Consider the following 27,039-nt stretch of genomic DNA (forward strand, 5'->3'; position numbering starts at 1 on the left):
CAGGACCTCGGGGTGGTACCTCGGAGGCAAGATCTTGGGGGGCAGGACCTCAGGGACAGATCGTTGGGGTTGGGACCTCAGGGGCGCGATGTGGGGGTCAGGACCTCGGGGGGCGGACCTCAGGGGTAAGACCTCGGGGGCAAGATCTTGGGGGACAGGACCTCGGGGGTGGGACCTCAGGGGCAAGTTGGGGGGGCAGGACCTCAGGGGCGCGATGCAGGGGGCAGGACCTTGGGGTGGTACCTTGGGGGTGAGATCTTGGGGGGCAGGACCTCAGGGGTGAGACCTCGAGGGAGCGAGATCTTGGGGGGGCAGGACCTCGGGGGTGGGACCTCAGGGGCAAGTTGGGGGGGTGGGACCTCAGGGGCATGATGCAGGGGGCAGGACCTTGGGGCGTTACCTTGGGGGTGAGATCTTGGGGGGCAGGACCTCGGGGGTGGGACCTCAGGGGCAAGATCTTGGGGGAGTGGGCCTTGGGGGCGAATGGGGGGGTGGGACCTAGGGGGCAGGTCCTTGGGGTAAAATCTCAGAGTGTGGCCTGCTTGTGATGCTCGCCCTCCCCGCAGGCACGCTCGAGGCACATGCGCTCCTTCTCTCTCTAAAAAATAAAAGAAAAACCGAAATAGAATGTCAGCCCATAGGCAGTTCCGGTTCTCCAGCAGCCACATACAAGAATCAGGTGAAATGCATTTTAATAATGTGCTTGATTTGGGGGCACCTGGGTGGCTCCGTGGTGAGCGCCTGCCTTCAGCTCAGGGCGTGACCCCAGGTCTGGGGATTGAGTCCCACGTAGGGCTCCCTGCACGGAGCCTGCTTCTCCCTCTGCCCGTGTCTGCCTCTATGTGTCTGTCATGAATAAAGAAATAAAAATCTTTTTTAAAAAATGTGCTTGATTTAACCCAAAATGTCCAAAGATTATTAAACAGGTAATCAGCGTAAAAAAAAAAAAAAAAAAAAAAAAAAACCATTGAGCTATTTTGCCACCTTTGTCTCATACTAAGTCTTCCAAAGCCGCCGCCGGTGCGCGAGCACAGCCCAGCACGTGTGGCCGAGCCGCATTTCCAGCTCTCGGTCGCCACATGTGGCTCTTGGCGCCGGCGCCCGTGATGTCACCTTCCAAACCAGGACACTTCGAGATGAAAGGACGTGACATTCATAATTATGAGGGGACGACGGGCAGGAAGCGGGACTGTCCGGGGGAACCGGTCCCGGCAGGTGCTTGGGAGCCTCGGGTGCCCCTGGCTCACCCCCGTCATCCAGAGGCCTCCTCGGGCTGTGCTGTGTCCTGCCTGCACCGACCCTTGTCCCTCGTCCCTTGTCCCTTGCTAATCTTTGCAAGAAGCCATCCGTGTCTTGGTCAGTCCGCTCTGCTTGACGCACGTCTGACCTTATCCGTACCACTTCCTTATTTCTTGGGGTTTTGCGCTTTTTCCGGTCTCTACGGTTGAACGCCAAGCCCATTTGTCATCCACCCTTCTTATTTCCTGATAAATATATTTAAAAGGCATAAATTTCCCGCTATGTACTCACGGCCTTCTCCGTGACCCACTCGTTTTGACGTGTAGCATCTTCAGGATCCTTCCATTGCGGGTTTTCCTGATTTATTATTTCTGTTTCAAATGCTATTTAGCTTCCAAACACAATTTCCCGCTATCCTTTCGCTTTTAATCCCTAACGCGATTGCATCGTGGCCGGAGCACGCAGTAGGGATGCTGCAGTCGCTCCTGGCTTATCACGCGCCTTGTTTCTGGAAGCGTCCCGTCTCCGAGCAAGTCCCTTCTAGGAAGCCGCTCGCCGCCAGGTACGGCTTCCTGAAAGCGCCGGTTAATTCACGCCCTGCTGTCGGCTCCCAGCCAGGCGCAATGCGTGCCCCGGAGCCTGGGCTTGTCCTCACAGCCTCTCTGTGGCCAAGACGCCCCAGCTCCGAGCACCTGGGGATTCGGGTCCCCAGCCCTGCACCTCCGTGGGTCACGGCCTCCCTCTAAGACGCAGCCAGTGGCTGTCACACTCCTGGGGCTGCCTCAAAGCAACCTCAACCCGGAGGGAGCCACAGAAGGGGCCCCGGTCAGCCAACAGCGGGGAGAGGCAGAGGGAGAGGGAGAGCGATCCCCTACGCGTCCAGGAGCCATCAGTGGAAGAAAACAACGATGCAGATAATGATCGCAGCTCACAGTTACCGAGCACTAAGTGGGCTGAGAGCTTCCTCGACCCTATAACCTCACGGGAGGGATGCTCCCCGCCCCAGCGGCCTCTCAGCCCACGTCCCGGCTCCTCTGGAGCCCGAGGTCCTGGCTGCAAGGCTGAGGCTCCAGGCTACCCTGCTGAGTGAACGTGAGAACGAGAATCGATCCATCTCTCAGAAAAGAAAATCAGAACAGGGTCGCCAAGGCCATCTGCCCCGGCCCCCCAGGGGTGGCCGGAGGAGCCTCAGGATCCAGCTGGAGCCCGGGCGGCCCCAGCGGCAGGAGGACTGCAGCCCATGAGAGGGGTCGGATCCGTTTTTAGGTGTCATGGCGAAACCTAGGGGGGTGGGTCGGCCCTCGGAGGGGGACGGGTGGCAAGGGACACTCGCCATTTGCTCCTGGACTCGTTTCCCTCCGTCGGGCGCCCAGAGAAGCCCAGAGGATAAGGGAGTTCGAGGGACAGCCAGGCGGGCCCCGACGCCGGCCTCACACCCGCCGCCCAGATCAAGCCCAACGCAGACTCCGCCGTGGTCCAGACCCCTCGCTCCGATCTCCTTTCCACACCAGCGCCAAGCCCGCCAAAGGTCACGCGCGAGATAGAATTTGACACAATGAGACTCCGCTCCCATGTTAATGCCCCTCGGATCGGGCCTGCAGAAGTGAAATAATAAATTTAGGAAAACAAGCAGAATGACCCGTCTGGTTGGTTGGTTTTTCTAGATACCATCTACATATTTTAGAAACGTACAACCTTCTAATAGAAATGAATAAACTACTCAACCATAAAGTTGCTATAGAAGATATGCTTGTTCTGATTCGAAAGGGCATCTGCTATCTGCAATATTGATAATACTTTTCAAATTTCATCTGCTTTTGTTTGCATTCTGTGTCGTCTGTTTAAACACAGTGGGAATAATAATGAATCCCTGCATTATCTCTACTTTTTCAAGGCCGAACATATAACTTTATCACAAAAATAATTAAAATTCTTTGGCACTCTTGTATCTTTTCCATTAAACGTTATCAACCAGTGACAATAAACTAACATGAGCCCAAGGCTGGCCATGGGCCGCCTTTACAAAGAATGCATTTGTCCCCGGGCGAGAGACATGAATTTTCAGTTTACAGGGTCAGACGATCCTGAAGTTTTTTACAGTAGGAGACCACAAATCTATACCTCCGTCCCCTAACGGGGGCTGGCGGCGGGCACAGGGCGCCCCATAAATTCTCAGACGAGAATACACTTTAATAGGCAAAAAACCTTGGCAGCTTAATAATTCTGAGTTGCAAATTTAAATATTTTACATATCATTAGACATTAAAAACAAAGATTTATGCGGCTCGTCTCCGCGGAGTGAGGACCCCGTCGACTTCACACACAGCCATGAATCTGCTTGAGGTTCATTAGCTGAGCGTCTTCGGCGAAGGAAGCCCGTCGAGTGGAGGTGGCCTCTAAATCACCGCTTTTATTTTCCCGCCATCAGGTGGCACTTGAGGAGGCCCCTCCCCTGAGTGAGGCTCCGCGAGGGCGCCGGGACCTGCAGCGGGCGGGAGCCGTGGGGCCGGACCCCCGCCCGGGTGCTCCACCAGGATGAGCAGCCCGAGGCCCCTCTGTCCCCAGCGCCCCCCGCCCCTCGCACCTGCTGTGCACCCAGAGGCCGGGGGTGGGGTGGGGGGTGTCCCCTGCCGGGATGCACTGTTGCCAGGGTGATGGCAGCAGGGAGGGGGCAGGGGGTGCTGCTGGGTACCTCTTAGTGGCCCGTTGACACATACCTGGGCCCCCGCTGACTGGCTGATGCTGGAGGAGGGGGAGGAGGGGGGCGGGGGAGGGAGTCAGGAGAGCAGGACCCTGGCCCAGAGCGGCCCTATTGCAGGCTGCTCCCAGGAGAGCCCCCTTCACTCGCCCCCACTTGTATCCTTCAGGCTGTTTCACAGCCCCCCCAGGAAGCCCCCCGACCGCCCATGCAGCCGCCCCCACGCATCAGCCCGGCCCTTGGGGTCCTACTCACTCGGGGTGCTCTCCCCACCAGCCCAGCGCCTCCCGGGCCAGCTCTCCCACCCCTGCAAGCGCACATCTACCCTTTGTGCAGTCCGGTCCCCCCGCAGGGGCTGTTTATTAACCACGTCCTGTCCTCTCCGTGCTTCTGAGGCTCTGCCATCGGCAGGGACTGTCCCTTGCAGGCCCAGCGCGCCCCCAGAATACTGATCAGCGGCACGAGCCAACCGGTCCAGGGCCGGCCCCCGTCACCCTGTCTAGGGACACCCCACCCCAGGGCCCAGGCCCCCGCCCGCGTCACCCCAGGGCATCCGGCACCCCAGAGCCTGCTGGGGTTACCCAAGCCTGCGCGCCCTGCCACACCTGCTCCTCCCAGCGGGGACGCGCCGAGGGCTCTTGCCCACACTTGCCCTCTGCCGCCCACCACCCGGCCCTGCGCCGCACGACGTCACCCTCCTCATGGGAACTGAGGAGCAAACCGTGCTCTCGGCCTTATTGGACCTCGTGTTTCTATGAACGTACTGTATCTTAAAACAGGGCATACAGCCGGCAGATGTGGGTGTTTATACTGAAAAGTTCTGGGTGTATCTTGGTGGGTGGGAGCTAAGTGCTGCGGCCCCCACCTCGCCCACTGTCACTCACATGTCCCTTCCCCCCCGAGGCCCCTGAGCTGGGATCCAGACCCTCTTAGGGGCCGAGCGCAGGAGGAGGGGATGAGCTGCGGGGCGGGGAATGGACCGCGGGGTGCTGGGCCTCGGACGCTCAGCTGTGCCCGGGAGGAAGGGGGTGTCGGTTCAGCCCGTGGAGGTTCTGGACGGAGCCGCCCGCCCACCGCGCCCCCCGGCCCAGCCTCCGTCGGGGCCTGTGGAGGTTGCCCTGGAACCACCAGCAGAGCCGGCAGGGCTGGGAGGTCAGGTCGCCCTGCACCTTCCTCCTGGGGCGGGAGGAAGCCGAGTGCAAGGGGCAGGAGGGAGGGCCCGGCACCGAGGGGCCGCTCTCGTGTCCTTCCGGCCCGCGTGGGAGATTCTGCGTCTCCCCGCGCCAGGCTGAGCGTCCCACAGGCAGTCAGGGAGGGAAAGGGCACGAGGCCCCGGAGCACAGGACTGTGAAGAGCAGCAGCCGCGGAGGACGAGTGTGACAGCTCGGGGCCAGACAGCAGACGGCGCAGTGAGAACTGGGGGGGACCAGGGACCCTCAGGGACCAGGGCCACCAGCACCGCCCAAGCGTGCCGCGTGGACGGGCCTCCGACCCGAGGGCCGGCCGGGCCTCAGCCGCCCCCCAACCTCCGGGCCCGGACAGCCGGGAGGGCGCCCCTGTCCCCCCACAGACAGCGGAACGAGCTCCGCAGAGACGGGGGCAGCCCGATGGAAACAGGGGCCAAGGAGCCTCACAGGGTGCAGGGACCCCAAGGCCCGGCCCCGGAGCAGATGGCCGAGCCCACCATGCACCCCCAGGTCCCCAGGAGATGGGGGGCTCTCACGGGCAGGCGGGCCCCGGGCAAACACCAGCAGGTCCCCTCAGGGAAGTTCCCAGGAATCGGGCAGGCCGCCTCCCCATCGCCCCCACAGAGGCCCAGGGGCCCGTCTGAGCACGACCCCTCCCGGGGTGCTCTGGCCCTTCACCCCGAGATGCGCAGGGATGGGGGGTTCCAGACACCTGAGGAGAGGCCCCGAAATGTGAGATGGGGGCCGACGGGGCCTGAGGAGACAGCAGGCAGTGCAGGGGCAGGACACGAGTGCCCGCGATCCCCCTTCTTCCTCGCGCCTGCCTGAACCTCCCGGCCCAGCAGCAGCTCCCGTCTCCGCCTCCCACTCCCCCCCCGCAGGCCTCTGCCCCTCACAACCGCCACTCTCGCCTTCCGAGTTGGACCGATGCAGATACCTCGGAAAAATAGTTTGACTGATGTACATGCACTGTTTGCCCGTTTGCGACCCGCCTCCTCCGATGAGCGTAAAACACTTAAAATTTGGTTAAGGAGGGTGGGTTTTGTGGGATGCATTTTTTGCCACCATTCTTTTTTTTAAAGGAAATGCCCACGAGGTTATCATTAATGCTTCAGAGAGGTATGAAAACACATGGTTCCCAGAGCCCGGAACCGGAGACGGACAAAAGGAATAGTCCCTAGAAGGAGGAGGAGGAGGAGGAGGAGGAGGAGGAGGAGGAGAAAAGGAGTTTTTCAAATCAGAACTGTGAGAGCAGGACTTGGGTCAATGGGCAGTTGGCAGTTAAAGTGAAGTGTGTCCCTTGGAAGAACAGAAGCAACAAAGATGGGAATGGGAGAGACCCGCTAAGGTGGGAGGATGAGGTGGTGACTCAGTGACAGGAAGTCCAGAAGGGTTTGGCCCCAGAAACCAGGGCCGAAGTCCTCGCAGGCAGTGACAGCGAAGACATCCCGGCAGCGGTGACAGCCGTTTCCAGACGGAGGGAGCCCCTCACGGCGGGATTTCAGGGCGGCGGGGATGCGCGCAGGCTCCCAGTACTTGCAGGGGACGGCGGGCCACGTTGGGAAGGCCTGGGCCGCGGTGGATCCCGGACCACACCGGGGCAAGCGCCTTCAACCCCGGCAGGGTGAGCGACAGCAACCCCGGGTCCTACGTCCAGCCGCATGGGGCCAGTCCAGAGGAGCATTTCAAACATGCCGAGTCCACAAAGAAAAGGATTCTCCAGGCACCTTTTCTCAGAAAGTCGCTGCAGGGTGTGTACCAACAAGATGAAGGAGTAAACGGAGGAAGGGGAGGTTGTAGCAACGGGAAGCTGGAGGGGCCCCGTCGGTCCCCAGGCCCAAGCGGAAGGGAGCGGAGCGTCCTTCTAGAGAGCCAAACGCTGCGTGAGAAGGAAGCGCTCCAGAAAAATAAAATGGGAATGTTGGACGGCCGCCGTGACAGTACGGTGGCTGCGAGAGGAGTGTACGGTTCTGGCAGGAAGCCTGAGCGTAAATTCCTAATGGTACATTAAAAAAAAAAAAAAAAAAAAAAAGCAAAAACGGAAACAAACACCACCAAATGCAATGGGAGCAGCTAAAAGAGCGGGGAGGGCCCACCCCGAGCCGCTGGGATGAGGGTGTGGAGCGGCAGGACGGACAAAGCTGGTCTCACAAGGGAAAGGGCTTCTCGCTAGAAGCCAGCGCATGCTTGAGACCAGGCCCCGATATCAGCTGTGCACACGTCACATGCGTAAAAGGGAGTTGTATTTAAAGGGAATTAACCATTAAGATCGGTTGAGGATAAATTCCCTTCTGGCGCGTGGCTCCCAGTGGCAGGGACCGGGTCCCACGCCTCTGTTTCCCCAGCACCTGCCGTGGAGCCACGTGTCATCCTGGGAGCAAAACTAAGTATCATGTCAAGGCGGGTTGACCTTGTGTCCGATGCAGGTGTCGCGGGTCCTCAGGAGACGGACGCCTGGCTGGGCAGAGAGGCGAGGGCTTGGGGACCCAGCAGGGACACACCCCGGGGCGGGCCCCGGCTCAGCCGCGCCTGGGCACACCCCCCGGGGCACGTGCAGTGGCAGCCAGTCCCAAAGGCGCTGCCCCGCCCCCGTTGTCTCTTCTTCCGTGACGAGGACGCCAGCCTTCGCCTTCACCCCACGCGTGGCTCACAGAGTCTGGCTCAGAGGAGGGAAGTGCACGCCACGGATGCGCATCGTCCGCTGTGTCCGCCGCTCGGTGGCCGCCCCTCCTGACTCAGGGGCCACAGCTTCCCTGGTACAACGGAGACCACGCAAAGGCCTTGGCTCCCCGCCTCCTCCAGGCAGCACGGCCCGGTCCCCAGGGCTGTGGGCCATCAGACCGGCCTGATGGTGCCTGGGCTCCCGACACCGGGGGACCCAATCCCAGGCTGGGGCCTCTTCACTCCTGCTGGCCCCTGCGAGGCGACCGGTTTCCTCCGTCTCCAACCATCTTGACCATGGTTTTGTGATGTTTTGTGTCAAAACAGGAGGGATTTTTCTAGTTCCAGGCCACGCTGTCCTGGGGTCCTGGGGCCCTGGGCAGCCCAAGGGGGGAAGGGGCAGAGAAGGAGGGGGACAGAATTAGGAGCGGGGACCAGGCTGGTCCGGGGCCTTGGAGCACACCCACAGCCCCCGGCCCTGCTGTCCCACTCGGATCATGGAGGAAGCCCCCTGCCAACACCCCGCGGCCCCCTGCCCAGGCCCCTGTGCCCCAGAGGCCTGTGGGCATTTCTCACAGGCAAGGTGACCCCTCCTCCTCGGCCCGGTGTACACAGACCTCGGTCTGACCGGTGGGGACTGTCTGGCCCCAGGGGCGCTGTGTCCCGGCAGCGAGGGCACAAGGAGCCCTGAGGGCACAGGCCCAGGGGGCAGCAGTAAGCAGGCTGCTCCTCAGGGCCTCCAGAGAGGGACAGAGTCAGACGATGGGAGGACTCGGAGCCTGGGGGCGCAGGGGGGAGTGTGTCCGAGGCCGTGCATGTGAAGTCAGGGGAGCACTGGGAGCAGGAGCACGGGGGGCACTCCCACCCCGACAGTGATGCTTCGTGGCCACGGGCAGTGTGACGTGACCTTCCTGCCCCAGCGCAGCCACGCTGCACGATCCTCGCGGCACATCTGTCATGTTCACCCACGCGGATGGCTTCTCCACTGCGGCTCAGTGCGCAGCCCATGCAACCGTACACGGCAGTCCCACTCAGCCCCAGGGTCACCACCGCCCTTTGCATTTGTAAACGGCATGTCCTCGACCATCAGGGCGCCAAGACTCCCCCTGCTTGTCCTGGGAGAGGCCCCGGGGATTTTCCCAACAGCCCCCCGGCCCCCCGAGATCCCTCCGACCCTGTGTCAGCGTCCTGAGGGCCGGCCGGCCGGCGGCTGCCCCCTTGCTCTGTGGCTGTGAGTCACGAGAAGCATGGGGCACGGGCTGCGGGAAGAGCGCTCGGGTCAGGGAAGGGGAGCCAGCGAGGTGGCCCATGCGGACGCCCGGCACGACGCCGTCCTCTCCCCAGCCTCGGTGTCCCCCCACCATCCCACAGCTCTCCGGGAGAGCCGGCCCCCTCGGGTCCTCCTGGGCTGTGGGGAGGCCGCACATGCAGGGTCGGGGCCCGCCCCGTGTCTCTTGGGGACCCGCTGGGATGCATCAGCCCCGCCGTCCAGCGTCTCGCCACCACGGACCCGACGGGTGGGCCCCACAGCACGGCCACAGCCTGGCAAGGAGGAGGGTCCTCAGCGGCGGAGGGGCAGCCCGGCCTCTAGCACCTGCAGGCCCCTGCCCCCGGCCCGTGTCACGCGGGGCCAGCAGAGACTCGTCCCCGCTTCCCGGGGCGAGGGGGTGGCAAGGGGGCGGCGGAGCGGGAGCTGCTCACCAGCCGGCCCTGCCCGCGCTCCCCTCCCTGCTCCCGGATCACAAAGGGCCCGCTTCCCCTTCGCTTCCTATTCAAGCATGTCTCTCCATTGTCAATAAAAGCCATTTTTAAGGTCAACTATCTCCTTCCATCAACCGCCAACCCCACACAGCTCCGACGGCACCAGCCCCAGCCCCACATCGTGAAATAAAAATTAAATTGTAGTTGGGCTTTTAAATCAACTCAATTAAAATAAAGAGATTCTTGGCTTGATATAGGGAAATATTTGTATTTCCAATTCTATTTGTTAATACATTGACATATGTGCTATTTTTTAAATGTACCACTAAGTGCACTTTCTGTCAATGCCATAGATTTTTTAATAGACTGAGAAAATGCATTTCATTTCTTCTTATTTTCCTTCAATACATCATTTGGTTCTGCTTTTTTGCCTGCATGAAATTCATTTTCTAATGGAAATATTTGTTTTGTAAATCAAATATGTATTATGCACAAAATGCAAAGCACAAATTAAATTATGTTAATGAAATGAAAGAGATATGAAATGCATATTTCATGGACAAAACATAACCTCAGCAAACAACCATTTCTTGATAAAATCTTTAAACACAATCTCATTCTGTGACAGACATATTGTTAAAGTAGATAGCACCTCATTTAAATGGTTTCCTTTAATATGAGTGCTTAGTATATAATTGTAAATAACTTTTGGGATGAAAAACCAATAATGAAATACTGTCTTTAATAGTTTGCTATTGATGTCAGCATAAAATTTGTCGTAGTTGAATATTGGAAATTGGGAGCGCACAGAAATATTCTCAAAAGCTGTAAATGATTGCATATTTAAATAGAGCTGACTAAGGCAAAGATGTTATAGATATTAGTAATAGGCAGAAAATTATGCTGACCTAACATTATTTGACAAAACCCACTGTTTTAAATTATATATTGGTTACACTTAATGAATAATAGATTTTGTAGGTGTTGTTTCTCCGATCATAATGCTGATGATACGATATGTCGAGGATTTCTTAGTCATCTTTCTGACAATAAACACGGCCTCCGCTCACACAGGTCGGGCCAGAGGCCGCTGGATGCCCGCCCGGTGCTCGCCGGCCGCCCGCCAGGGCTCCCCGGGGAGCAGCCGCCCACAGGCGGAGGGGCCCCCGCTGTGCCCGCCCCGGGTGCGGAGGGGACACCCGCCCCCCGCCGCCCCCGCGCCACCCACCACACGGGAGAGGCGTGGGCACAGGCCAGGATCGCCACGACCGGGGGCCTGGAGGACAAAGGGGACCACGGCTGCTCGGGCGTCCTGCCGTGCGTGTGCACACGCCGCAGCCTCGCACACTCACTCACGCGACCGCCTGTGCCGCCTAGATGCTCGGAGGGCCTTTGTGATTCGCAGCCGGAGAAGCGGTCGCCATCCCAGCCTCCTCCTCCGCCCTCAGAGCCCCACGCAGCCCGGGAGGCCGGGACCCCCGACCCTCGGTCCTCGGGGCTGCTGGGAGCACAGGGCGTGCGTGTGTGTGCGTGTGCGTGTGCATCTGTCAGTGGGGCACCGACGGCACACACGCAGGGCACGGGCTCCGGCCCCAGCGGCCCAGGGTCACCGTGCGCTCGGCCGGCGGCACGCGTGGGGGCCGAGGGTGAGCAGGTGTTGGGGCGAAGGGCAGGCGGGGGGAGCCGCGGCTCCTTGGTTCTTTCAAAGGCTCCCGAAGGGCAAACACCGAGACCCGCAGTTCACGGGGCAGGAAGGAAGGTGCCCAAGGAGAAGCCCGGACAGCGCGTGAGCCCTAAGCCCGGCCCGGGCCCTCGCCTGCGCAGCCCCCCACCTGCTGCGTGGCCTCGGGCGAGTCGCGCCCCGTCTCGGGGCACCTGCCACCCGGGCACCGACGGACGCAGCGCCGGCGGAGGCCCGTCCCAGCTCCCGCAGCGGGCGATTCGAGGGCACCCAACCCGCCCCGCGGCCTAGAGCTCCACCCACCGGGCTGCACGGCTCCCCACGCCGGGTCCGCGGTGGCATCGCAGGGAAGCCTGAGCCCGGGGCGACGTGGCTTCTTGGCCACAGTGAGGACGGGCCGAGGGGGAGCACGCGGCCGAGGCCTGCTCACCCCGGAGGGGACCCCGAGCTCCCAGCTGCCCCGGGTCTTCCAAGGCCACCCCGTCTGCGGAGGCTCGGGCCGCACCCGGGCATGGGCAGGGCTCCGGGCACAGTGCTCCCCGGCTGCCAGCGCCATCGGCCTCCCGGGAAGTAACAGATGGCGCCCCGGGGGCCAGGTTGGGGTCGGCTGTCGGGTAGGTACGGCCTGCACACGGCCCGGCCCCTGGCACCATCCTGGGCAAACAGAAGGGGTCTAATGGATGCTTACTGCTGTCCTTCCGGCACAGACAACGACGGGACTCAGCTACTTTCCCAACGGCTGCCCTTGGGCGTCACCAAGTCTCCCGGCCGTGCCCGTGGCTGGGAACACGGGGTTGTGCCCCCCGGGTGGGTCCACGCACACCCGGTGACTCGGCCGCTCGGAAAGCGTGAGCGTGGCCGTCGTGGGAGGCGACACTGAGTAGGGAGCTACACAACCGCCAAGCGTCACCTCGCGGCCCAGGGTGTCAGGGTCGCCCCCGAGCGCCTCTGCCTTCACTCCTGGGCTTTGCTGGCAGTTTGGGCCTTGGCTCAGGGCACGTCACCCCGTGGGCATTGTCCTGGGTGCCCACGTCCCCTCTGTACAGGACATGTGCCTGCTGCACCCGAGGCCCCTGCCCAGCCAAGCTCCCTGCCTTGGCCCGGGCCTGCTGCCCAACGTGTGCACGCTCCAGGGGGCCAGGGAGGGACCCCACAGGGGACTGTGGGCTCCATTCAGCCCTTAGAGGGGGTAGACGTAGGTGTAGGGCGGGGGCCGGACTCGGAGAGGTGCCTCGGGAAGGGGCTCGGGCCGGGCCTGCAGGGGGGAAGCCAGAGGAGGTAGGAGCAGGGGCGGGGGCAGGATAGCGAAAGCCGTGGGGACCTGGGAGGCAAGTGGGGGGCACAGCAGGCACGGCCCAAGGGCGAAGGCGTCTACTTTAGGATCTTGCCCGATCCCCCAGCTAACCAGAACCTTCTGGCTCCCCCCGGTCTGTCCTCACGTCCCCGTCCGCCAGGGAGCCCACCTTTCGTGCACCCCCAGGAGCCCTGAGCCCACGGGTGACCCTGGACGACCCCGAGGAGGGCTCTCGCCCTTGGGGGACGGCGGGTGGAGCTGCAGGTGCTGGGCGCCCAGGCCCCGCGGGTCCCGGCCCCCGGGGCGGGCAGGACACCCCCAGGCCTCGCTCGGTCCTCCGGGAGCCGCGCCCGGGGCCGCCGTGCTGCCTACCTCACAGCGGGCAAACATTTTTATCCATTCCCTGAAATTAAACTTCCCCATTTTTCATTATCAAATTCCGAGCTGGTGTCATCTCCCCCATGCCGGCGTGCCGCGCTCGTTTACAGCGCCCGAGATTAATATTAGGTGTTTGTAAAAGGCGAATATTAGCTTCTCCCTTATATCTGTCAGAATTAATAACTTCCCCATCACAGATAACTCCAGGTCAATATTAGATTCGCAGATGAGGCTGGAAATAAAATGTATGGAAATATAACGTCTCATTTGTACGTATTCAAAAGAGGCCCTTTCATTACTGAAATTCGGCGACAACTGTGCAAAGGTCAGAGGACTTTGTGGCCTGGAAACACCCACCATCTGGCCCGCGCCGTCGCGGGCGAGGACAAATCGGTGGGCCTCCACGGGGCGCTGGGGGAGGCGGGGGCAGCTCTGCCAGGGACTTTATAGGGCAGAGAGGGATAGAGAGCTTACCCGCCACCGTCCCAAGCTCACACTGGGACCGGAGCCAGCGCCCGGCGCGGGCGCCTCGCCAGTGGCCGCCGTCCATATGCCCTTCCCTCCTCTGTGCCAGATCGGGGGCACCAGGTCCCCTCGGTTCCCTCCGGCAGCCGGGCCCGGGGCACCAGGCAGCGCGGGGTTAACCGCCCGGGCCCGCCGAGGACCCACCTCTCCCAGGAGAGCCCGGCCGCCCCCACCCCGGCCGCACCCAGCGCCCAGGCCCAGCGCCCCGCGCGGGGAAGCAGAGCAGGCCTCCGAGACAGGCAGGCCAGCTCCCGTTTGGCAATCGCTCATAAATCATAATTGACAAGCAGAATTTTTCCCTTGAGCAGCGAGGGTGCTTTATTTAGTTGTTTCTATTTTATCTGGTTGCAGGAGATGATGGGCCCCCCTCCTCACCACTTTGGCTGTTTCCCATAATAATAAAACCCTCCGGAGGCCAGGGTGTGATCCGCTCCACGGAGGGCTATCTTGGGACTGAGGCCGCGAGTGGGAGGCTGGAGGAAACGGGAGGGGGAGCGACAAGGTGGGGGCGCACGGCAGCTCCCGGGGGGAGGGCTTCCTCTGCTGGGGGGGCCCTAGCCGGGCAGGGGCGGCTCTGGGGAGAACCAGGGTTTGGGTTCCTGGACTCCGTCATCGGCGCCGCTCAGGGAGGCAGGTCCCGGAGCTTCCCCTGGGTCCCAAGGGAACGGGGCGCCGGGCCCCGAGCTCCCTCCCGCCTCCTTCACAGCCCTGGGCTCAGAGCAAAGACCCAGGGGCGTCTGCACAGTCTAGGAGGTGGCACAGCCCGGCCCGTCTCCCCAGAGGCCTGCCTGGCTCCCCGCCCCAGAGCTTATGGGGAAAGGGACACAGGGCCTGAGGGCACCCCAGGCCCCTGAGAGCAGCGCAGGCCTCAGGCTCCGGAGGGCACAGGGACAGCCCTCCCCTCCCCTCCCGGGGCCGGGGAAGAAAGCCCGGGAAACCCCGGCCTGGGGAGGCCTTTCTTTTCGGTGCTAAGAAAGCCCTCTCGGTTCCCATAAATGACTTAAGCTCTTCCCCATTAACAGGCTCCCTCCAGCTGGGCTGGCATTGAGGTCCCGGCTCAGGGGCCCGGTCTTTGTGAGCAAGGGGCCCCTGCTCCGGGGAGGATGAAGGGGAAAGCCCTTTCTTTCTTTCTTTCTTCCTAAGCCCCTCAAACTCACGGTGACCCACAGTTAAATCCCCTCTAACAAGGCTCACTTCCTCACCCAGCCAGTGAAAACTCCAAAAATAAACAAAGCCCGGAGCTGGCTTTTCCTGCAGCTTCGGAGGCTGGACCCGAAGGAGTGGAGGGCGGCCGAGGCCCCCACCCGGCGGGGGGCCGTGTGCTGCGGGCTGGGGTGGGGCGCTGGGCAGTCACAACCCTCCCGACCCTCCCGAGAGTGGCGGCTTCTGCCTGGGGCCACGAGCCCCCTCGCCCGGCCATCCCTGGGGACACTCCCGCTGCCCAACCAAAGTGGCCTTGCACGCGCACCAGCACCCGGGGCCGGAGCAATGGTGGCAGCCGCCCGGGCGCCCTGGCTGACGTGCCGGAGCTTGGGTGGGCGTGGGCAGAAACGCACCCCTCAGGGGCACGGGCCCAGGAACCCAAACCCAGGCCCCAGAGCCTCCTCCGCGCACACAGGCTGCGGCCTCTGCCACCTGGGCCGTGGGCGCCACTCAGAGAGGCAGGTCCAGGAGCAGCCCAGGGCAGCTTGCGGGGCCCGGGGCGGGAGGGAGGCGTGCCCAGGACCGGGTTCCCTCTGAAGCCTTTCGGGGAGCACCCTCCCCTGCCTCGTCCCAGAGCAGCTACCCTCGGAGGAGCCATGGAGCCAGAGGACAGCAGGAAGGGAGCTGGGGCTCGCGCACAGGTCCCACGGCCGCCGGGCTGGGTCTGCAGGCCTCGGAGAGCCAGGGCAGGACAGTGGGCTCCGGGTAGGGAGGGCCCTGCGCATCGGCTCCCCCTCCCTCGGCCCTCTTGCCCTGCCCTGGGCCTCACGGAAAACACCCCTGCTTAACAACAACCCAACCCACACTCTCTGCTCCACCCTGGGGTATAAGCCCATCCCTCTACCCAAGTGTCCATCTACCCACCCGTCCATCCATCCATCCATCCATCCATCCATCCATCCATCCATCCTTCCGTCCATCCATCCGTCCACCCATCTGTTCATCTGTCCATCCATCCATCCATCCATCCGTCCGTCCATCCATCCATCTGTCCATCCATCCATCCATCCATCCATCCATCCATCCATCCACCCACTCATCCATCCATCCATCTATCCATCTGCCCATCCATCCATCCATCCATCCATCCATCCATCCATCCACCCACTCATCCATCTATCCATCTATCCATCTGCCCATCCATCCATCCATCCGTCCATCCATCCATCCATCCATCCATCCATCCACCCACTCATCCATCCATCCATCCATCCATCCATCCATCCATCCATCTGTCCATCCATCTATCTGCCCATCCATCTGCCCATCCATCGATCCTCCCATCCATCCATCCATCCATCCATCCATCCATCCATCCATCCACCCATCCATCTGTTCATCTGTCCATCCATCCATCTGTCCATCCATCCATCTGTCCATCCATCTGCCTATCCATCTATCCATCCACCAACCCACCCATCCTCCCATCCACCCATTCATCCATCCATCCATCCATCCATCCACCCACTCATCCATCTATCCATCTATCCATCTATCCATCTGTCCATCTGCCCATCTGTTCATCTGTCCATCCATCCATCCATCCATCCATCCATCCATCCATCCATCGATCCATCAATCCTCCCATCCATCCATCCATCCATCCCCAAATATCTATTGAACATTTGTTACATGTAAGACACTGTTCTGAACAGAAAACATAGCAGCAACCACAACAAAAATGCTTGACCCTAGCGCATCCGCAATGAGATGAGCCCTCTGTGCACACTACTGGAGGGCACCAGAGGCCCGGTCTGTTTACCTGGTGGTCAAGGGTGCCTTCTTGGAAGTGGTGATGTTTAGGCTGAGCTGCTGATACAAGGATCCCAAGAAAGAACCTCAGGCCAGGACACTGCAAGTACAAAGCCCGAAGTTGCAAAGTAAATGGTATGTTTTAGAAAACAGTAGGGCAGTAAGTAGGACAGTTTATTAAGGGACAGGCCAGTGTCCCTTCCCAAGACTGCTCCCGTCCGACCACACCTACTTCCCACCAGGGACACCCAGGTGGGGCGCAGGGAGCTCTGGCCTGCCTCTCTGCAGCCCACGAAGGGCCCTTTGCCACCAGGAAGAGCAGCTAGGGTCCTTGAGGGCCATTGAGGCAGGAGGGGAGATCCTGTGTGTGGAACCGTTGCTGACCTGGGGTGCAGCCAGCGTCTGGAATCCCCAACCGACAAGGACCTGGCTATGGGCACCCAGAAGACCCCAGTTCCAGCCCCCAACCAGCATGCTGCACCCATTTCCTGAGGACGCAGGAGCAAAACGCCGCAGGCTCTGTGGCTTGGACTATGGACGCGCGTTCTCTCACGGAGCTGAAGGTCCAAGATGAAGGCGTCGGCCAAGCTTGTCCATCGGGGGGCTTGTTCCAGGCTTCCTCTTCCCTCCTTTCAGATCTGTGTCTAGATTTACCCCTTTTATAGGGACACCAGTCACATTATACTCAGGCCTCACGCTGCGCCTGTAGGGCCTCATCTTAACTAATCACATCTGCAATAACCCTGGTGGCAAATGAGGTCCCGGTCTGAGGCACTGAGCATTAGCACTTTGATTTGGGGTGAAGACAAAATCTAACCCACAACACACGGGGACCAGGAGAGGTGGCGTATCTGGCTTATCCTTCGGGGAGCCTGGCTGTGTGGCAGTGAGTGCGGCCTGGTGCAGGGTGGGTGGGGGGTGACGGTCCTGTCTGTCTATTCCCTCGCAGAACCAGCAGTTCCCAGGGGGACAGGGCTGGGTCCCACTTGCCCACCGCTGTAGCTCTAGGGTCTGGCACTGAGGAGGAGCTGCCACATGTCTATCACATGCAGGAAGGTGGAGAACTCCGGTCTTCCAGTCTCAGGGCACCCACCCGGCTGGGCAGTCATGAGCCCAGGCCCCCTGCACTACCCATCCAGCCTGGTTGGCTCTGGGGTCTATTTTTCCAGCTGGCCCCATCTCATCAACCAGCTGAGGTATGAGAGCCACTCTTTCCTGGCAGCTGGTGAGATGGAAGGGTTTGCTGGCCACACAGCACAACCCTTGGCTCATGCAGGTCCATTCTTTCTCCGGCCAGAGAGTGGTAACAAAACTGGAAAACACTCTTGGCTGTCCCTCAGCCTCTGGCACCCCTTCCTCAAGACCCTCAGAAGGTCATAACCCAGTGTGTGAACTCTTGGGAGCAATGCATGGGTGGGTGTGTGGATGGATGGATGGAGGGAGGGATGGTGGATGGACGGATGGGTGGATGGACGGATGGGTGGATGGATGGATGGATGGATGGACAGAAGGATGAATAGCTAGTGGATGGATGGGTGGATGCATGGATGGATGAATAGTGGATGGGAGGATGGACAGTGATGGATGGATGGACAGTGGATGGATGGGTGGGTGGGTGGGTGGGTGGATAGTGGGTGGAGGGATGGAGGGATGGGGGGATGGAGGAGTGGATGGATAGGGGAGGGAGGAAGTCTGTAAACTCGGCCAGAGTCCTCTTCTAGCTTTATCTTTTCACTCCTCTGCTCTGTGAGCAACAGAACGAAGCCGGCAGCTCCCCGACGTCCCATGCCGTGGCCTGTCGTCCCTGTGGTCCACAGGATCCCTACACACTTCCATATCTTACTCACCGTCATCTACCGTCCCGAGGACACCAACCCCCCGGGCTCCTCCCCTCCGGCAGTCGCTCCCCTCCCAAGGCCTGGTGGAGAGTCGACGGCCGCAGGCCGCCCAGGGTGGCTGCTCCAGCCCGCGAGGCCTGCTCCTCAGGTCCCCGAGCGGCTGTCCGCCACCCGACCGAAACCGACCAAGTGCCACCCGGTGGCTCATCCTGCAGAGGGCGGGAGGGTGCAACGCAGAGTGGGGCCCGCCACCCTGGGGCGCACAGCCGCCCTGCCGGCCACCGGCCTCGTCAGCACCCACCATCCGGGTGAACAGGCCATCCCCGACCCCGAGCTCCGGGCGCTTCTCCGCGCCGTCCTGCGAGCCACGCGGCCGCACCTGGGCTCCAGGCAAAGGGCTGAGCCAGAAGCCAGGCTGTGCTGGACGAAATGTGTGCAAAGGTGGAAAATGGGGCCCTCCTCCTGACTCCGTCCACCGACCAGGTCCCCCCACAGCTCACCTCCTCCTGGAAGCCTGTCCTGACTGCTACAGACGTTCACGGCCTCATCACCTCCTCCGAGCTGTCCCCCCGTCCAAGCATCACTAACCCGTGTCCCTGCATGAGAGCCCAGTGGCTGGCCCGCCCGCTCCTCCGGGCTCCGCCTGGCTCGGGGGATGTGCGAGAACCCCGGCTCCGCTGGGGCCGACTGCCCGAGGCTGGGGGGCCTCAGCAAGAGTACGATTTCTGGGGGACACATGCAGAAACTCAGGTGTGAATGGGGAAGCCCCTTCCCTGCCACCCCAGCCCACCCTCATTCTCTTCTTTCCGCTCCGTGGTTGGAGGCTCCGCGGCCCAGGACTGACCAACCAGGGCACCACATCACCTCGGCCCCGGGACTGGCTCGGGACAGACACATGTGACCTTTGTGGGAGCCTCTAAGGGGGTGCTAAGGTGATGGGAGCCGCTGCCGGTGAGAACGAAGCCACAAAGAGGAAAGCAGAGCTAAGGATGTTTGGGGAAAGCAGCACCTTCGTGTCCCAGCTTAGAAGCCTTGATCCAGCCATGCCTGAAGGCAACATGTTCCTTGAACAAATATAGTGTCGTTTCTGGTGAAGGGACAAGAGTTGGGTTTGTGTCACCTGCACCCAGACTCCCGGAATCATGGCAGATCCCAGAGCCAGTGCCACTCCTGTGGTCTGGGATCAGGGCCTCTCAGTGGCCATGGTCCTCTTCAGTCCCATGGGAAGCCTGGTGCCGCCACGGCCCCCACTGCTCCCGTGCTTACCTGGGCAGCCGCGCACCCACGCAGGGCCTGATTTGTCTCCCCGCCCCCTGCACGTGGCTGCAGAGCCGAGCGGCGGCCGTCCCACCCGGCTGGACGGTCCTTCCCCTCTGGCGGGGCCGCCTGCCTTCCTGCCACGGCGGCATGTCCCCATCGCACGATCTGTGGGCTCCGTGACCTTTCGGGCACATTTGCTCCTGGCGTGCTGGCCAAATGACAGGCCCTCCCTCGGGGCGCCCCGGGTCAATGGCCAATATTGACGGCCTGTCCCCCCCCCCGCAGGCGCCCGGCCGCCCTGTCACCGCGTCCTGCGTGTCGCCTCCGCGCCCCCACAGCCCCTGGGGCCCAGGCACAGGGGGGCTCCCGACCCCACCGGCAGCAGCAGGCCGCGTTTCTGGGGGAGCTTCCTGTGCTCCGAGCCCCAGCGTGGATGCGACGCGAGCCGAGGAGCTGCACTGTCCCCCCAGGTGCGTGCACCCCAGGCCCAGGGCCCCCGCCGCCTCCGGGCAGCCCCCCGAGAGCCGCCCGGCCCCCGCCCCGCCGGGCCCGCACAGCCGGCCGCCCAGCTCCTGGGGCATCGCGGCACAATGGGCTTGGCGGCCCTGCCGCTTCCCAGGCGGATGTGATGGCAAATAGCAGGCGCTTGGCATATCTTCGGGATTTCTGAGCATAACAGAAATGTCAGGCGGATTTTAATGAAAGGCTGTGTGCTTCTGGGGATTGACAGGCCGACACAGAATCCTAATTTTCAGATGGCTTGTTCTCCGGGCTTTCAGCACCAGGGGCCAGAGCAGAGGGGAGCCCCCAGGGTCCCCCAGGGGCGGGCCTAGGCCATCCCCCGTTTGCAGGAGCAAACGCCCCACAGCCCTTCAGGGATCCGTCCCTGGGTGCCGAGTCCTGATTTAGAAACCAAATTATTTCTCTTCCTCACCCGCAGCAATTGGACACCTGCCTTTTGCCTACACTTTGTGAGCAACGCGTGGCGGAGGAGGTGGCGTCCGTCCCCTGGGCTGACGTCAGGAGGACGGCGGGAGCACAGCCGGCGCCCTGGGCAGGTGCCACGTGGGCAGGTGCGGCGGGCGGGGGCTGCGCAGGGCAGCCCGCGAGGCCCAGTGATCACCCTTAGAGGGCAACCCCGCTTTCCTGGCCGGCCCCAGGGTGTCAGGGGGCCGAGGCCGGGACTAGGGCAGGGCCGGTCGTCCTCAGCACGTGGGGAGATTGGCGTGTTCTGGAGAGAGCGCCTCCCCTTGGCTGAGCGTGCCAGCACCTGGGCCAGTGCGGCCTGGGAGCTGGGGAGACGCTGCTGAGCGAACCAGGCCGGTCGGGGGGACCTGCGCCCTCCCACCGCCCCGATCCCACACCCCACCTGGGGGTGCACAACTGACCCTCAGTTTGCTGCGCAAATGCCACTTTGTCCTCTCCCTTCGGAGGAGTTGGCGATGGCTCCCCTGGAAGTCCCTGGGCCCTGCTCCCCGGAGCTCGGAGCATTTGGGGGAACACAGCCCTCCACACAGTCACCCACGGAGCTGGGCCGTGAGCCCTGAGGGGTAGGACAGGGCACTGCTGGGGGGGGGCCTGCAGGGGGAGGACAGGGCGCTGCGGGGGGGGCCTGCAGGGGGAGAACAGAGCGCTGCGGGGGGGCCTGCAGGGGGAGGACAGGGCGCTGTGGGGGGGGCCTGCAGGGGGAGGACAGGGCGCTGCGGGGGGGGCCTGCAGGGGGAGGACAGGGCATGGCAGGGGGGGCCTGCAGGGGGAGGACAGGGCACTGTGGGGGGGCCTGCAGGGGGAGGACAAGGTGCTGCGAGGGGGCCTGCAGGGGGAGGACAGGGAGCTGCGGGGGGGCCTGCAGGGGGAGGACAAGGAGCTGCGAGGGGGCCTGCAGGGGGAGGACAGGGTGCTGCGGGGGGGGCCCGCAGGGGGAGGACAGGGTGCTGCGGGGGGTCCTGCAGGGGGAGGACAGGGTGCTGCGGGGGGGCCCTGCAGGGGGAGGACAGGGTGCTGCAGGGGGGGCCTGCAGGGGGAGGACAGGGCGCTGCGGGGGGAGCCCTGCAGGGGGAGGACAGGGAGCTGCGGGGGGGGCCTGCAGGGGGAGGACAAGGTGCTGCGGGGGGGGCCTGCAGGGGGAGGACAGGGCGCTGCGGGGGGGCCTGCAGGGGGAGGACAAGGTGCTGCGAGGGGGCCTGCAGGGGGAGGACAGGGTGCTGCGGGGGGGGCCCGCAGGGGGAGGACAGGGTGCTGCAGGGGGGGCCTGCAGGGGGAGGACAGGGCGCTGCGGGGGGAGCCCTGCAGGGGGAGGACAGGGCGCTGTGGTGGGGGCCTGCAGGGGGAGGACAGGGTGCTGCAGGGGGGGCTTGCAGGGGGAAGACAGGGTGCTGTGGGGGGGCCTGCAGGGGGAGGACAGGGCGCTGTGGGGGGGCCTGCAGGGGGAGGACAGGGCGCTGCGGGGGGGCCTGCAGGGGGAGGACAGGGCACTGTGGGGGGGGGCCTGCAGGGGGAGGACAGGGCGCTGCGGGGGGGCCTGCAGGGGGAGGACAGGGCACTGTGGGGGGGGGCCTGCAGGGGGAGGACAGGGCGCTGCGGGGTCAAGGGCCCCCGTGGGCCATGGCCCAGGTCCAGGTGGGGAGAGCGCAGGGGTGAGGCCCGAGGGACGTGCCCGCGGTCCCCCGGGGCAGCTGGTGGGGAGGCCCAGGCACGGAGCAGCCACCACATGGCTCCGCACCCCAGCCCCGCTCTCCTCCGGGAGCTCCCTGCCCCTGGCACGCAGCCTCCCCCCTGCACTGGGGCCTCCTGTCGGGCCCTCGAATGCGCTGGGCTCGCTCCCAGGCTGCTGCAGCTGCCAGGACGCCGCTGGCCCGCCCGGCCACTCCCCGCCCTGCCCCTCGGGCTGGGGGACGCGGCCTGGGAGCCTTTGCTGGGGGCGGGCCAGAGCCCCGCCGCCCCTTCCAAGGGGATCCCGAGACCCCTGCCGCGCGCCCTGCGGAGCGGGGACCCTCGGAAGACGGGAGCCGTGGCCGCCCCGGGACACCGCGCAGGCCTGGCTGCCGGGTTCGGAAGGGGAGCGGCAGGCGGGCGCCCCTGTGCTGCTTCCCAGCGCGGGGACCACCCCCTGCAGGCCGGTGACCCCCCTGGCGGGGGGCGCCCCCTCCGCTCGACACCTCCAGATTCATCCTTGGTGGAGTCTCTGCCTGCTTCCTTGATGGGGGGGCGGTCTGGGAGCTGTGCACCTGCACCCCTGCTCTGCCGGGGACGGACGGGGCGCTGGGCCGGGCCTGGGCCCCGGGGCTCCTCCCGAGCCGCACGGCCCCAAACCCGCGGGGCGCAGCTGCACAACCTGGGCGAGGAGCAGGGATCGATGCGCTGCCCTATTGACGAAACCCCAGCCTACGCGGCCGGGTCCCTCATTTTTATGGTGTTCATGTATGTTGATTCATAGTGGTTTTGTCAATAAGAGAACACCGCACAAAGTCTTACAGTAAAACTGTCACCAAAAATTATTTATGGCTACAATGAGGGCAAATTATATATGGGAGGAGGTTTGTGATGGTGGCTCGGACAGAAGGCCAGGGACGAGGCCGGTGGCGGCCGGGGCCGGGGTGAGGGTCCCTGTGAATCCAGCGCCCGGAGGCCGGGCCGCAGTGCCCGCCGCCCTCGCCGTCCTCTGAGCCAGGAGGACGCCCCGACAGCGCCCCCGGGGCCCCCCTGATTATCGGGGGGTTCCCGCGCTCACCTCCTGGCCGCGAGCAGCACCAGCAAGAGAAGCTCCAAGGCGAGGAAACGAGCACCTCGTTCAGAAAACAAGGCGACCGCAGCTCGGCACCCCGCACCGCGAGGCCGAGGGACACCGGGTGACCCGGGCCAACAGCGCCCACGACGACGGCTCCCCGCGTCCCGCAGGGAAAGCGGTTTGTGCTTTTCTCCCTGGGAAATGCAGTGACTCCCGCCTCTGCCATCTCACGGGCGCGGTATAAACTGTGGAGGCGGCGCCAACCCTACAAGCCGCTTTTCTTTTAAAATATAAATGTGCCAGAGGTGCGGGGTGCGGAGGGGTGGGGGCACCCGGCTCATTCGTGGCCCCTGCGGGTCCTGCGGACAGTAATTGGTGGGTGGCGAGCGGGGACATCAAGGGACACGGCCCCCCAGGGGGCCCCGGGGAGGCAGAGAGCTCCTCTGGGGGGGCCGGGGGGGGGGGGGGCGGACAGAGGGGGCGGCGCCTTCCCTGCAGCCAGGCCTGCTGCTGGAGCGATTGGCGAGGGGGCGGGGGTAATGTTTTTATTTTTATTATTTTTATTTATTTATTTTTATTTTTATTTTTATTTTTCCCTGGAATGTCTGCTTGGGGGCCAGGAATTCATACTTAACACCAATTGGTTGGGTAAGTGGGCAAGGATACGTGGTTTTAAAAAAAAAAAAAAAATCAGTGGAAGATTTCTGCTCCATCCTGGCAGCCCTTTCCCTGCACATCTTTCTCTTTATGCGGTTTTGTCTCAGTGATTTGAGCATGTTCTAATTTTGTCATTCAAGCCATCTGACTTTCACTGCTCTATACAAACAAAACCTAATTTAGTCTGAGATGTTTTAAGTCATAACAATGACGGATGGCCAGGGTTCAGGTGTGCTGGAATATTTAAATACCTAGTCTATATTTTTCTGATATAAAGACAGGCAGCTTTTTGTACTCTGATTAATTACGATTTTGCATTTCAGAAAAAAAAATAGCTTTTTCTATTCTACATTATTAATTGGTTATTTAATTAGGAATTCTCCAAGCTTCAGATGTTGGGAAGCTAAATCTGTGAGTGGGTTTAAAAAAAGCCGAGCTCCATCCTGTTGCCTTTTTGTATCTTATGAAGGTCACAATAAGACGTGATTGTTTGGCATAGCGGCAGTGAATTATGCCACCCAGACAAGCTTTTAACCTATGTGCCTTCGCTCTGAGTGAGACACACGGGCATGTGCTCTCTTTAAACCGTTCTCTATTGAAGAGGATTCAATCACCATAATGAATCTGAGGCCAGGCAGCAATCTTCCGCACTGAAAGAATTTCTAAAAGATTGTAGAATTTGTAAAACGAACAGCTCGCAGACTAAATGGCTGTGTGGGTGAATCAATTATTGCAAGGCCCCGAGTAGTCATAATATTTAGTACATATCATAGAGTGTTTCAGGTACAATAAGATATGCTCGTTTTTCCCCGTTCCTGCTGGAAGTGGTCCCGGACGCCTGCAAACGCCCCGGCGGATCTCGGCAGCCCGCGAGAGCCGGGTCAGGCCGACCGCATCCACACTCGCACACGCGCTCACACGCACTCACAGGGACACGGGCTGGAGGCGGGGGCCTGGAGCGCGGGGGCGGGGGTGCCCCCCACCCCGCCGAGGCCGCCCCGCCGGCCCACAGAGATGCTAAGTTGCCAGTTCTCTTTTTTGAGAGCCTGGTTTTGAACCGTTTCCTTATTAATACAATAATTATTTTTCTCTGACAGCACCATTTATAACCATCTACTCTGTGTCCAACTAGCCCTGTTTTCATTAATCAATGGACATGGAGACGACTGTCATCACCTCTCTGGATTATGACTTATCGGCCTCGTGCAGGCTCCTTTCGGGTGGACACGCATCGGGTGAGGACGGAGCCTCCCTGGCTCGTGGCGGGGCCGCTTCCGTCGCCGGGCCGGGGGCCGCCTGCAGACCCTGCTTCAGGGAGGGCCTCCCGGGATCCCCCAGGAGGGCCAGAAAAGCCGGCCCACGGTGCCCCGAGGCCTTGCCAGGCGGGCCGCCCGAGCACGGTGGGGAGGGCCGCCCGGGCCCGCGGGGAACTCCAAACACTGCCCACTGTCATTGGGCGACAGTCCCCACTTGTTGGAATATACGAGCAAACCTGCAATGAGGCTAAGAGTGTGGTGAGAGGGGACAGCCCAGGGGTTTGTGCTGAGGCAGGGCCCCGCGGGGGCCGCCCTAGACGGAAGCTGGGGGTCCCCCCACATGCAGCCCCCAGGGCCTCCCGTGAGCACTGCAGGGACCACTCCCCTCTTGACAGCATTGTGTCCTGAAGGGAACACGCAGCACACTGTCGCTCAAAGCCCAGAGGTGGTCTGCGCATGCCCTTAACATGTGCTCCCTGGATGACTCTTGACACTTGGAAGCGCAGGAAGCCACAACTGCAGGGGGGTGGAAACATCTGCTCCACGATGACCTGCAGCCCGGCTTTGCTGCCATGGCTGTCTGTGGGTCAAAGACACTCAGTGACGTAGCAGCTCCCCCTTCTCAGCTGGTAAGCAGATAAACAAGAAAGCCTCTCACATACTCCATGCAGGTCGTTCCTCTAGTGAATGTCAACCTTGAGCCTCTTTTCTGATAAAAAGCAAAGAAGTAAGTCTTTTTTTTTTTAATTTCTTTTTATTTTTAATTTTTTTGACTTACAAGGAAGGCTGCCAGTAGGCTTCAGGGCCAGGACCCGAGCCTGGATCTCAGGAAGTCTCTCTTCCTCCCACGGGGCATCTCCCGGCTGGGTGCTCCTCCCCTAACCAGGTCCTCCTCGGATCACTAGGGCAGCCACGGCTCCCCCTCCAAGAAGAGCAGATGTCATCCTCCCAAATGGACCCAGGGCACAGATCCTTCACTAGCTCGATGAGCTCACTCAAGCAGCAGCAATGGGCCAGACTTTCCATTCTGAAACATCCTCTCAGGCAAGCTCCCAACAGCCTCTTTCTCATACTCCGCTGAGGGCAAAGGGGAATAAACAGAACCAGACTGGGGAGCTGCATGGCGAAAAGATCCGTGGATAAGGACGATCAAGTGCCTGGGAAGTGATCCACAAAATACATTTAGAACTTTTGCAGGGAAAATCACAGGGCTTGACTGTGAGCTCCTGAAGAAATCTCCACCAAATCGAGAAATGTACCATATTCATGGATAGGAAAGCATAACGTCGCATAGATGTCACTGCCACCCACCTGCTCGACTATTCCATTCAAAGTCCTAATGGGGACTTTAAAGGAAACTTGCTAAATGATGCCCAAGAATAAGAAGCCACAAATAGCCGAGATACCTCTGCAGACGAGTGGCGAGGAAGGACCACCCCACCTTATGCCGGCACTCAGTGGGAAGCTTCAGTAATTCAGGCAGTGCGGTAATAGCACAAAAGGAGAAACAAACCCGCCAGAGAAACACGGAGCCCCGAAACAGAACCTCACGCTCAGGGACGAGGTAGGTGGTGCATGACAAAGTCATGTCAGAACAGCTGAGGGCAAAAGGAACTATGAAATAGATGAAGTTGGTTGGGGGCAGGGGGGAATGATTAGCTGTCTGGAAACGGCAGTAATGGCATCTTCTCACACCATGTTGGAAAACCAAGTCCAGATGGATTAAAGACCTAGATGTTAAAAACAGAACTTTAAACATCTTAGTAGAAAATATGTCTAAATGTCATTTAGAGCTCAGAGTAGGAACATATTTCCTTTAACAGGCATCAGTGACTATAGAGAAAAAGATTAATACATTTGACCATACTAAAATTGAGAATTTAAAGAAAATTAAGAGTCTTATGTTTATCGAAAGATAACTTTGAGAGTAAAAAGACATAACTGACAAAAACTTAGTATTGCCAATGTATTGAACCATATTA

At 61.3% G+C, this 27,039-nt stretch overlaps 1 long non-coding RNA gene across 1 annotated transcript; it reads right to left on the reverse strand.

Moving 5' to 3' along the window:
- Nucleotides 1-690: 690 nt before the first annotated feature.
- Nucleotides 691-23,556, reverse strand: LOC144293672 (uncharacterized). Its single transcript, XR_013360924.1, has 3 exons — nucleotides 23,148-23,556; nucleotides 16,330-16,419; nucleotides 691-846 (listed from the first exon to the last, which is right to left on the reverse strand). It is a non-coding gene; the product is annotated as an uncharacterized LOC144293672 (long non-coding RNA).
- Nucleotides 23,557-27,039: the final 3,483 nt, after the last annotated feature.

The sequence above is a fragment of the Canis aureus genome, chromosome 1, assembly GCF_053574225.1.
Source record: "Canis aureus isolate CA01 chromosome 1, VMU_Caureus_v.1.0, whole genome shotgun sequence".
Classification (NCBI taxonomy): domain Eukaryota; kingdom Metazoa; phylum Chordata; class Mammalia; order Carnivora; family Canidae; genus Canis; species Canis aureus.